This window comes from Adelges cooleyi, unplaced genomic scaffold (assembly GCF_023614345.1).
Source record: "Adelges cooleyi isolate 19-005CV unplaced genomic scaffold, UGA_ACOO_1.1 ACOO_flye_CR_arks_rails_tigmint_CR_PRNA_574, whole genome shotgun sequence".
Classification (NCBI taxonomy): Eukaryota; Metazoa; Arthropoda; class Insecta; order Hemiptera; family Adelgidae; genus Adelges; species Adelges cooleyi.
This window is the reverse complement of record NW_026096268.1, coordinates 723234-737169: the sequence shown is the minus strand read 5'-3', so window position 1 is coordinate 737169 and position 13936 is coordinate 723234. Positions and strand designations below refer to the sequence as shown.

The 13936-nt window shown below is 35.9% G+C and overlaps 1 protein-coding gene across 2 annotated transcripts in view; it reads right to left on the bottom strand.

The window, feature by feature from the left end:
- Nucleotides 1-13936, bottom strand: part of LOC126842682 (nuclear receptor-binding protein homolog) — a 44947-nt gene that overhangs the window by 18928 nt on the left and 12083 nt on the right. The window contains exon 1 of one of the 2 annotated variants that reach the window (XM_050579769.1): nucleotides 7693-7796. The exons of the other annotated variant lie outside the window; for it this stretch is intronic. The gene's annotated coding sequence lies outside the window, so the exon portion shown is untranslated. Of the gene's footprint in view, nucleotides 1-7692; nucleotides 7797-13936 lie in introns of those variants that run through there. 2 annotated transcript variants of the gene reach the window in all.

The window sequence follows — 13936 nt, the reverse complement described above, 5'->3', positions numbered from 1 at the left end:
AAGGAAGTCCGAATTTACACTAACCGTATACGTACAAAGAAATAGCCGGCGCGCCCTACATAATCAGATCTCCGCCGCACACGGTGTAAATAAGAACGACAATAAACGACAATAGCGCAACGGACGAGGATTCACCCCTGACCTCCGACAAAAAAAGAAATCATAACATGTTTTCGTTTGCCTACCCAACGTTTTGAAGACGTTTTTCAAACGTCAACGAATGAAATAAAATACTGATAAAACGAAATTTAAAAGATAGATTTGTAAAATAAAAAAAATCTTTATGACTGTCGAGTAATGCAAGAATGCGTTTTCACCGTACAAATACATACATCAAATACGCAAACTGTACGTCAAATTACCAAGTGAAGTTATTTACCAATGGCGAGATAAACTGAAATAATTATAAGGCAAGGACTCACAACTCTACAGTCAAGTTAAAGTTAACCATCAAAATTACCAAATAAAAAAAAAATCTTACTTATCGAGTCCAATACGAGACAATGGATGTTATTCGATGCATTTTACTTTAAGTTTTTATACGTTCACAATACTTCAAATATAATATAAAGCAGCATGGTGCTGTACAACAGTACGGTTAGTAATATATTAAACTAATTGATAGTATCTATAGTTTGTTGTCCTTCTACGTTTTAATTGTGACTACAGTGATGCTCACTTTCTAAAACCAAACAACGGCCTCTATATACCTATTAAATAAAATAAACAAGAGGCCGTTTTCGGAAAATAAATTGACTGAATGATCATAAAACCTCATAGTTTGTTAACATTTCAACGAAAATTTAATTTTTTAATAATGATTACAAATATATCTCTATTAATAATAATAATAAAGAATTTTAATTTTAATTTAAAAATACACCATTACAATAACCAAACTGACATTTTGTCTTGTCCTATGTCGGGAAAGATTAACCGAACGGACGAGCAAATGAAAGCCGATGCCCGTAGTGTCGGCGAGGATTTATTATTATTTATCATTACATAAATATGTCTAGAAAGAGAAAGGGGAAACCGACATTAAAACAGCCGTCTATTATTAGAAAACTATTTAAAAATAATTTGTATATAATGTTATGCACGTTCACCATAATATAATATCTTGCTCATTTATATATATATATATATATATGTATTATCGTCGAACAATCCATAATAAAAATATTATACTTTAAAAAAAAAAAATCTAACCGGTTGTGTCAGAACTACAACCGCAGATGCACCTTGCTGTGAGCACAGATTAGATTTATCTAATCTGTACTGTATGAATTGAAACGACAAAATTGGTTGACTGATTAATAATTTGGATTGAAGAATTTTTTACAAATTCTAAATATCCGCACGCAAATCGAGTACTATTTTCATTAGGTATAAAAACATATCTACAATCACTTCCCCTGGCTCAGTATAGTATATTTGAGACCTTGAACCTTGATCTGTGCATAGTTTGAAATGTAAAACATGAAAACGATGTTGAAAGTGAACTTTCGTACAAGGCACCAATATTACAGACATATTCCCGCCAAAAAATGTAGTTACCAAGATAGCAAGATATTAAAATGAACGCATCCTATGTAAAATAATTAAATTACAACAAACATAATGCAATAACATGTTTTTCAAGTACAAAACCATGTTTTTTTGTTCATTCTTCGTATTCGATGTTATCGTCACATTTCAGAGATAAGCAATTAAAATTAGCTACTGTTAAATCACCTAAATACTTTTGAGCGCGTTAACGATTTATCATTAGCATTATGTAATATATATTTTTGTGATGTAATGCGTATAAATATCAAAAACACGTCATTTTTCGGTTTAGCCGCCTGAATGAATTATAATGGGAAATCTATCCCCCTCCAATGACAACAGAGTCGTCAACACCACCGAATAGCTTTTAACGTAATAAATTTATCTAAATTATCTGTATACAACAAAAAAATCAATATCTAATTTTTTCCAACAAAAAATTACTAGAAACGTGTTATTTACATGTACAACTTCTAAAAGGTAAACCGTCTTATAACCAGTCTTAATATCTATAGTCTCCGCATTATTAATTAATGTACATATTCAATATTCATTGGCACAACTAGAGTGGGGCTGGGGAAGTTCAAATCTTTCTAAACTCGATCAAGCTTTAAAAAAATGTCAGTAACCATCAGGCACAGACCCCAAGTAAAGTTTATAATTTTTATTAAAATTCTCAGGGAACTTACAGAATTTTTAAAATTTCCGAACATCCTCAGCTCGTAAATACTACAAAAGCGTAGGTAACGATTTTTCATAATATTGTATTAATAATAATAATGATATAATGGTTACCAGACCCGCACATAGTAGATAGTGTCGAGTAAATTACTAATGAGATTAAAGCAATGGATGGGGGGGGGGGCAATGGAACAGATAAAAACATAAACCATAAATTATACGGTCATTATAATGACGATTTAAAGAATTTCACGCAACCTTCGCCTATGCAATAATAATATTCTTATTCTATGGAATCTAGGTACTGTGCATCAATTTATATGAAAACGCTATGTTCGAAATTTTACTTCTGACCGAAAGAAAAATAATGCTCCAAGTCACAAACAATGTATTTTTAACGAATTAATCATTCATATAGTCTACCGTGCGTCACGTGCCGACCCCAAACCGATTAAAAATGAAATAAATAAAAAGGAAAAACAATAGTTATAATTATTTTTATAACGTGACCGTTTTGCCAAAGTCGTTAAATATTTAAACGTGGACGAAAATAGTACCGCAACCGTAATTGGCGCTTCGACAGTCTAATATCATACACGTACAATTATAATAATTATAAAAAATAGCGGGGGTGACGTTTTTCAGGAATCCTTACCACCGTAATATCAAGTCTCTTTAACTTTTCAAAAAAACTTAAAACTTAAATTTAAACATGTAACCTCCTCCTAGACTGTAGCCTACAAACCTAGGGTATTTTTTAGTTAGCGGAGCGAAGGGACGGCGCCGAGCGAGCGAGTGCCAAAACACTCGGAGACTTGCCGTCCTTATCAGTTATCAATACGAATTCCGAATTTGGTAAAAGTGATAGCGACCCCTGTTAAATCTATTAAAATTTTTGAGAAAATAGAAATTTGTCGTTTTCTTTCCATAAAAAACTCGCTGACGAGAAGGAATTTGTGTTGTAAAAAACCGGAGCCTTTGGGAATTCACCTTTTTGTAAAACGGGAGTCGAATGGGCACGTCCCTCTCATATACAACAATTAATGTCGGGTCGATGACTGACGGGTCCGCTGTACAATACAGCGACAATAATAAGATATAAATTGTTTTTATTAATACCGCGATAATACCGATAATGGGTAGATTATAACGCGCCTGGGAAACCGACCATAAAACGTTACCGTTTAAAAAACAAATCGTCCTTGTACTGCAAGGATACATGTTATGAATGTTTAATAATTGTAAGTTAGATGCGTTGTTTATTTTGCTTAAATAATAAACGAGACTTGCTTCGGGGAGAAGCAATGCCAAAGCAGAGTCCCTCGCCCCGGAGTACAGTATTATTCAAAGGAAAAAAAAAAAGTAGATAATAGCGCGCCTGGGAAAGAAATTTGCAACCGACCAGAACATAACCGTTTAAAAAGTGGCAAAAAAAATGTTTTAAATAATTAAAATATTCGCAAAAGAAACATAGAAATAATGGCGTCGTTCGTTGGCAGGTTGTTTGCTAAACGCCGCTCGCATTATTGCTATTAAAACAACGTTACGTCGAGTAATCTGTTTTTGATATTATACTATTTTTATTGTTTCCCTCGAGTGTATGATTTTTTTTTTTTTAAACCGTCAACAACGTGACCGTTTTTGCGATAATTTGGCTACAAGTCAATTTCTTCACAGCAGTGTTCTGTCCGATTCACATTCATAATAATTTACCGCACTCGGTTGATAAACTCGTTTCGTACCACTTCACACGGGTCATACAATTCGTGCAAGTAATATTTTTTTTTCTATTATACATTATCCACTGTAGGAAATTTGCATCACGGTTTTATGTTAATTAACAAACACCGTGTATATAGGTGGTTAACCCCGAAGTTACGGGGCGGCACAGCACACCTGAAATATTGCACAAATATAGGGTTATGCGATAATGTATTAGAGTACAAATAAAAAAAAACCGACAAACGGTCGGTTTAATAGGGAAATAAAATTTGGAAAAAAAAACGAGATATGTGGCGACTGTAAAAAATTGTACGGTATACGGACAAAATGGATATTACGAAGGGGGTGGACTGATACACATCTAAAAAAACTTCGGTTGTAAAAAAAAAAAAATGTATTAATTATTTGGACGAACGAATAAATGCGCTTGTACTATTGCACGTGAGTACCACATACATAGAAAAAATAAATTTTATGTTTGTATATTTCTTAAAAACGACTTGATCAAAGTACACGAATTAATGTAACAGAGGCGGTAGTTCAAGCTCTAGGCGGCGGTCAAAGAGATAATCAGTAATTACTCTGAACATATCTTTTCCGGTTATTAACAGCAGTGGTCGTTCATGATTCCATATGACCTTGTTGCCTTTACACGAATACAAGTGGCGAGCTCACACTTACATTTCACCATCGCGTATATTCTGCAATTTTTTTTTTTTTTTTTTGAATGTCATTCGCATGCAAAACAATTTTTAAATCTGAATTGACAAGTTGCAAGCGCAACTTGGAAAATCTAATTTTGTCGCCCGAACACGATTGACTGAATTCGGCATGAGCAGGGATGACATCCAAGGAACACACTAAAATCGTTTCAATCGATTTTTTTTTATAACTAACCCAAAATTTGTTGTTGGCTGTCATAAAATCTTGAGTATTTTCTGTATTTCTAGAGGAGAAAATAATTTAAATACCGCTGTATGCTTGTGTTATTTCATCAATTATCTGATTTAACACGGAGAAATATTCAACCAAGACTCTTATTCTATCAATTATATTATGTCGGCATTAAAGAAATATTATAAAACATAGTAGTAAGGATACTCTCTCGATAATGCGAACAGAATTTCTTGACATTTGATTAAAGCAAAAATAAATTTGAAATGTTCGTTTTGGCTCATAAGCGCAATAAACATTGGTCGGTCTGTGTTCAGTCTAGAACTCAAATGGCTACCCTATAGTAACCGAGTAAATTAATTTAACCTTTATCTGAAATAGGTTAATTTTCTCCAAGACGTTTACAATCCAACAACAACTAACGTTGATCGATTGCGTTCAGAATCACAAGTTGGCCGGAATGCAACGACGTCGTCACTTGTCCACCACACTTTCCTCATTCGGACTTCCAACATAAATCATGTTCAGGCGGTATTTTTATATTTACACCAGTCGAACGACGGAGATTGTGACATACCTATACCTCGGCACTAGGCCGCGAGCAATTGGTAATTTTTTTTGGTTTCGTTCTTTTTCTACAAAACACGAAAAAGCCACGTCTATCGACCACTCCGGACAGGCGACGACACTTACTAGGTTTTTGCAACAATAACTGCATGGATTGCAAGAGCAATAACACAGAGTGCGCCGTACCGCTGCGTTGTGTACCACAATATTTTTATTATCTACACGCATATTTTGTTGGGCGATTAATGAAAAGAAAAAACCCATCAAGCGTAGGAAAATATGCGATGAGTAAACTGTTAATCGGAATCGTAGCTGTTGTAATAATAATATTGATAATTTGTGAATTTTTATTCTATTTGATTGTATTGTGACCGTGGACAGACGACGAGGTCGATACGGAATCGGGTGCGATTACAGCTGCTGCCCCTGAACAGATGTCGCAGAACACCGTGTGTGTGTGTCAACTGTCAGTCCGCAGAGAAGACCGTTGCAGTTTTAAAATATATAAATTATATATGTGTGTTATAACAAAACACTTTCACGAATCTGTTTAATCGCCGTCATTCTGGTTAGGGTATTTAAACACAAAAGACGACACTATCTGGACGATAATCGTTTAATTTTTGCTATCAGTACCACACACACCGCAGAACTCCTCCTCTCACTGTTCACGGTCGACGTCAAACACGACCCGTCGGCACGAATTCACTTTCGACGGCTTTAATTTTCTATATTTTACTTCAACGACAATAATAATAGATAATTATTATTATTTTTACTCAGTTGTTTACCACAGTATCGGATGGACACGTTCAATTAGACACGCGCACGAGGAGCTTTGACACACAAAAAAAACCGTCTGAAAATAATCATTCAGCCGAACGTAATTAGGCTGATGCGTTGTTGTTGACTGTAGCTGATTATTTTCGTTACTTTACAAACGTCCTTCCATAGTCCACGCACGACAAATGTACTGTTTTTTTCCCCTTCGATGATGTATGATAATAACAAACACACATTGGGGTCTGCGCGATATGTCTACCGAACATGCAACTCGCCGACAAAATCGAACAGAACAAAACCACCACAGGTTTTTCGAAAATAAAATACACAATTACAATTGCCAACACGATCCCTCCAAGAGGCTCGAATCGATTGTTATTGTTTATACAACGGGTATAACGTGCAAATGGTGTGTACATTAGAAACCGACGGTAGGGACTGTTACAAAGTGCAATGGGTACAAAACGCACTTGACATACCGAATTGGTTATTCTAACGTCATCGTTTGGTGGACTACTTATACGTGAACGCTAAACGGTAGTCGAAAAGCTCAAATCAAACGAGTTGAGAAAATCGTCAAAAATAAAAAAAAAACATTATTGGACAAGAAATAATTTAGCTCCAGTGTCGAGAAGTTCTTGTTGTGGTCGGTGGGTTTACACTAGTGACTAACGTGACAACTTGTCATCGACAAAATGAAAATAATTTCGAGTTATTTTAAGCGTTAAAAACTAAATATAGCAAAACAGTAGCAAAAACGAGCTGCGACTATTTTAAATCGACCAGTGAAATTTAATTTAGGTCACAGCGCGATGATTAAAAATATTGATTTTAACATTTAGCTTTGACGCTGGCACGAGAAGATGGTTTTTTTTTTATAATTATCAAGTATGTACGCTAGTGACGTCCTGCGTAGGTACACACCATTAACTATCAAAGTGAAACAACGATCAACGTGAAGCAAGAAAACTCTTTGTTTTTTAATATTGTCACGTCGGTCACGTGGTAAAAAATTGTAGTTAAATAAAAAATTAATAGTCATTGAATTGTAAAAAGATAAGGGTGGAGAACTACAGATGAACCGCTTAGACGCCAACGCATATATATATATATCTATATATAAATATTTTTTTTATAGCACAAGTAGCCAACAGCGAACACACGCTTTGGAAGTCATCAGCACACGGTAGACGCACGCGATAACTTCTACTAAGCATTTTTATTTTCAAAAACTGCATACTTTTAACGATAGGAATAATTGAAATAAACCGTAAACGAGTTAACAAAATAATCATTCAAAATAATGTCCTCACATCGTCTACCGCCGTTCAGCCTGACCGCGCTTGAACCGATAAGACTAACAATGTGTATACGTATTATTTAGATCGACGACGATCATTTGTGATCATAAAAAAAAACCAAACCCAAAAAAGCCCAGTGAATCTTTAGTATTTACCTAAAACTATCGGTTTTATTTGATTCGCGAATACCTACTGAAAAATAGTTCTTTCCAAGTTCCAACTCCGATTAGTTTGACATATCAACATTGTTTTGTCGATTATACCATTGTGTTCATTGCAGTAGCGGTAAAAGGTTGTAAGATTAATACTATGTTAAATGTAAATCAGAAACTTATTAAACTGAAACAAAACTTTCGAAGAAGCTACAAATCGATAGAGCCGTTTTCGACACAATCAAGGCAAAATGCAAACGGATCATCCCACGACGGTCCCCCCGGCCTACTCGAGCAAATTGTTCATTATAATACTATAAATTAATTAAAACGCAGTGCGATAACATCCCACTGCATCGTTGTCGCTACGGTTATAAGTTTTATATCCTCCGTAAATTTTCATATGAACGCAATACAACACCAAGAACACATAAGTATAACACGTGTTTGAATTGTGTAAACATCACGGGGACTGGCGCCAATTTCAAGGGCTCTAAAAAAATTGCACACAATATATTTACAACCCACACTTATTGTTCACATTCGCTCACAGCAGCTTAAGGCGATATCAATAAGTAATAATAATTCTTTATTATTATTATACAGTCATATCGTTGTCAACGGCTACTGTCTCGTATGTCACGACTCACGACGATGTTAACCCTTTGGAATGAATCAATAATTAATTGGTTGAAAAACGATTTATTTATATACGTTAAAAATAAGAAAACTGGAGTTAATATTTAATTATTATAAATGCATTAATACGTCATGTATCAACCACAAATTCTAGCTGTACCTCAGTAAATTTGTGTTCTTTCACTCTATACACAAGAACAGAGGTTATCTCAAAAAATGTCTATAAACAGAACTTGAACACATCTGTTTTAATATGGGTTGATCACGGTATTAATACATATTTATATTAATACATGATCGTTTATGGAGTTGACCGATTTGGCGACGACAGTTGGGTAGAACAGCTACACGCATAAACAATAATTGTGTTATGAGCATGAGAAGTGTGCACCTCTCACCAAAGATTCAACCTTCACTGGATATGCGCGTTATTTTCGAACACAAACGATAAAAAAGTTTTGTTGTGAAACTAATATCGCCAGCAAGCTAAATGCGATTACCGACAGTTGTTGTGATAATATTCAAGGCATCATTACGCGCTGGTTGTCCATTGTTTTCAGCTTTGGCGATTAGGCACTGTAACGGTCACATTTAGCCGCCCGTTACCACTCGCCTCCAAATATGCATTATTAGCAGTTTACCCCGATTAGCATGTAAGCCATTATAGGTAGGGGAGACAACAGACACACGGGACAATGCCAGGGGCACCGATGCCCAGTTAGTTGACATACTACCATCTTCGGACCGCGACCTAATTATTCTAAAGCCATTACCTATTATTTCACGTTACATTACTATTTTATATTTCTTTTAACTTTACCCGTACTCGTGTGTCCGTTCAACTCCGCCATTACCTGGACTAACTTACAGAGAACGCTTTAGGATCCAGGTAGAGATGTAATATATATGTACATAGCTTTACTTATTTAATAAACCTGTTTTCGTTTCGTTGCACACTTGAGAGTTAAGTTATTTAGAGGTACGATCGCCTGTGAAGCTCCTCAGGCGATATAGCAAATATACAAAGGAGACTTTAGGGATATTTAAGTGTAGATACGGCCTAGCCTAGCCAACTAGCCAAGCAGACACGTTACAGTACTAATGATTAGAAGGTAGACACACATTTTTTTTTTCATATAGGGCGCACTTCGAGTTTTTAAAATATGGGATTAATTACTTATTGGGGCGTGTCCCTCCACTCATCGCGGTACTGGTAAATGGTACACAACGCGACTACTTGAATTTATTGTATGTCTTACCCACTTGCATTAATGCGACTTGGATGTAATTTTTGCGACACGCACTAAGCAACGGCCTCAAAAAACGGCGTTGTTCGTTGCTATTTTCGTCTTAACTGCTTCTCCGAAACACAAAACCAGTGCTTTGTGTACAACCACAAAAAAAAAACTAAAAACGTAATCGGAAACAAACCGACAATAATAGGGAACGCTGCCGAAGCCGTTAAAAAATTATTAAAAATACATATTAATAACAACAGTGACATTAATAATAACAATAATAATTACAACAATATAAACGTCAGCGTATTGCGCGTTTTTATTATTTTAAAAACTACACGAGACACGTTTTACACTTAAAGTTGGCAACCTAAAGAGTATAGTCTATGATTATCTGTACTGTTTTTTTACTAGATTTTTAGCATCCTTTATAGTGCATTCAGCGGAAAACTCATTATTCAGGCTGGACACGCAAAGGCGGTACAGAAAATGCATTGTCGTTAATTAGTCGATCAACGCCACAACACGTCAACACCTATTGCAACTGCGTCACAGTAGACTTCCCCGAATGCTTATACTTTTACCAATGTATACACCTCAATTCGGCGTTCAAACCACGTGCCGCGGCCACACGCCTCACAAACGTCTGGCGAAATTTGATTTTTAACCAAAACACAAACGACTCTTGTTTTTTTTTAATGTTGATAATTTGGCATAGCTTCACACGGACCTGTATTCTGTTGGTTTAACGCGAAAAATGTAAGTGTTAACTCGATTGATTTCGTCTAGAACCAATGACTTTTTACTGGGTAAATTGCTCGAGCGCTTTTCGGGCGTTTACCGTTCCGATTTGGCCGGTTAGTAGCAGCAAGCAAGTAAAACACCTCTTGAACACTGGGTAAGGTCAGCGAACGAATTGAACAACAATGGCACGTTAAGCGGCAGCAGCAAGGTGTGAGTATGTGCGTACAACAACAATAGGTAATATTATTATGTAGTATGTACCGCACGTCAACGCTGCTGTTAATTCGAAAGTACCGTGGCACTTAGAGGCGCAGTAGTGCAGTAAAGTAAAAAAAATGTGTTTATTTTTTTTTGTTACCATCGTTTAAACGCGTCCGAGAAAACCCGTGCTCTTGCATAAGTACAAATTAACTTTGATTTTGAACCGATAAACAATTTTGACATAGGTCCGTGATGTTTAATAACAACGAAAATAACAGTCCTATTATTATATCATGGACGATAGGGGCCATCCCCCGTATAGCGGCCACATAGCGATTCCGGGCCAAACATATTATTGTACATTCATTCAGCAGTCGCTGTATAGTTTTTTTCATATTGCACTCCCAAGCTTATTGTAAGTTTGAATAGAGCGATACTTGGCGTTATCGAAACGTTTTGTTGTGGGCAATACGAAAACGGTTTGGAACGTATTTTAACAAACGTGACGTCATTTGAAACGAGCTAGCCGTCATAGAATTATTTTCTTGTGGCAATTAAAATGGCACATATTTATTTGCCGCTCGTCCGTTGCATAAATTAACGGGGCTCGTCCATAGATCCGTCGGACAAGACACGACACTGTCAGAAATAACGATCGACTAAATCACTCAGTTCGTGCACGTGAATCCGCGAACAAGCTCTGTGAAGCTACAAGAGGCCCTTTGGGGTTTGTAAAGAATGATTTAATTAATCTTTACGTGAACTACAGGGCAGAGCTAATATTAGCATAATCCGAATAGTGAGTATATACTGTCGTTGCATTTGTGTTTCAATACAATCCTAATTATTTTTAATGTCAACCAAATATTTACTCTGCAGAGAACAGTGCGATAATTTAGAGAACCCGAATAATTGATATTTTGTAAATAATAATTAAAATATAAGCGACTCTTTTGTTAGTTATTGATAAATAAACACATGTTAATTTAGGTAAGACAACTAAACATGTATATCTAATTAAAATAATACTTTTTTAATGAGATCACACGCAGCATTCACAATTAAATTTTAATATTTATAGTATAAAACTTGTATAGAAGTGGAATATAAAACATTTGCAACAAATAACAGAAATATCGCTAACCGAAAATGTCTTGTGATGGTAATCATTGATTGAGTAATCACAGGTTTTTCCATAAGCAACTGTTAAGTTTTGGTCGTCGGTTTGACTCTAATCGAATTAATCGAACGTAGACAAGATTGGCAAACACTAGATCCGGTTACACTCCAAGTAAGTATTTAAAAGCACTTAATGACAAAGAATTATTTAAAAAATAAAGGTTCCATTATAGGGTACGGTGCGCAATATTTGTATTTAATTGATTTAATGCAGTTCAATTCGAGTTCAAAATACAACAACCCGAAAGAACCCGCACTCGTTTAAACGTCAGCTGACAATATCGAAAAACATTGTAAAAGTTGTATTTGTATAAAAAAGAAATACAAGTGCATTTACTGAAAAAAAAACCTTTGTTTACTGTGTGGGGCCATAAGGAAGCGTTTTTTTTAAATATAAATCGGTTCATGGCGGTTTGCAGATAATCTTGCATCTATTTACAACAGTCAAAACACATGCAACAGTGGCGGTGTGGTATGAAATCATACCAGACGTTGTGTTTTTAATAGGTTTTAGTTTTATGCAATTACCGAGAAGATCTGCAAAAATTGCCATTGATTTTATGATTTCTGACAAGGAAAATTTTCATCGTTTTTGCATGCCAGAATTTCGTATGCGTCAAACGCGTTCGGTACACAACACACCATATCAATATAATTGGCATTCCGGTTATTATTAGCGCACTGATGATCCATAAATATTATGATCTGGTATGTATCCGATATGCATTGGCGTATTATACATACCAACAGCAGTGTTCGAAACCTCGACGGATGCATCGCATGTAGGTATTTTTGTTCGAGTACACCGTATTTCGCATTACAACTTACAACCAACTGGATAACATTGGATGAGTCACGATGAGCAACGGCGAGCATAATCCACGTGCTGTCGCTTCACCTTCCAATGTCTTATGTCTACGGTATTTTATCCTTAGGGCCCACGCGTCCAATACATAATACATATTGTATGGACGCATGTGGTGTTTGTTTATTATCTGCCGCGTCTAAATATAAACGCCACATAAAGCTTCCAATTATTGCCGTGTATCTTTTTTTTTATTCGTCGTTCGACGGATATTTATAATATTTATTACATATGCGTTGCTTTGTGTTTTAAACAAACAGCCTGCGCGAACGACCACGGGGATAATGGTAGAAAGCGATAAAATTCCAGATAAACGATGATCTCGGAACAAGGTTCATTTCTCAGCCGGTCGTTCTTAAAAGTACATCCCGGGTGCTTGTATCCCGTTGTCTTGAAACGAAATGGAGCAGCATCACAAACGTACGGTTCTTTGTTAAACGGGGTCGATTAGTTAAGGTCGTCGTTTTGGGCGGCCAAGGTCAACAGAAATGCCAACGGGCCGCGGCACGGCGAATTCGATTAATTTCGACTTCCGCAAGAGGGGATACAATAAAAACAATTGACACATACGCCAAGAACCGAGGGTCTTCTGCCGGCCAGTATCTACTTTTGTTGCTTGTATGTGTAGATGTGATAATATAAATAAATACAATTTGTTGATACTGGAAAAGGTCACTCGTTAAATATTACCCAGATAAAATGAAAATAATCCTCACCGAGGTCCCTCGGCGCACACGTGTCCAATACACTTTTGACCCGGACAACAAATTTAATAACCCGAGGAATTATATTATCGGAAATACATTTTGACGATTCTCTAATCACCTTTTCACCACATCGCCATTACCATCAAACGGGGAAGTTCTGGTTAGGTCAGGGAATAACCGTAACTATTTTTTCTGTCTTAAGCACCGTGACGCTTTTTAGTTTTTACCAATATTTTAAAATAAATTTGCTCTTCAACGGCAGGTTGGCAGATTGTAGATGTGAGATTAGCAGCTGAAATTTATTCGGATGTATTCAATAAACCTTACTATTTAATTTTGAACGGGTTTGCACGTGGGGCATGGTGGAGCTCAGTTCATATGCGCATTTTTGTCACAACATGGGTTATTTAGCGGTTTGGGACGGCCTTTAGGCTTTCCGATAGCCGAGTAAAGTAACTGTCAATTTGATAAAAATAAATTTTCAACGGCTAAAATGGCTTGATTGAAAATTAGGACGGAATTAAAAAGTCGTACGGTTTCTATTGACACTATATATATATATATTACAACGAAAACATATAATGCATAATATTATTGTCAGGCGCATATCCGTAGTAAATGGTTGATAACAAGTTAAAAACCGAATCCTTGTAAACTATTCACAACAAGCCGTATGCTAATTTTTATACAACGTGGAGTTAGGGTTCCTTCT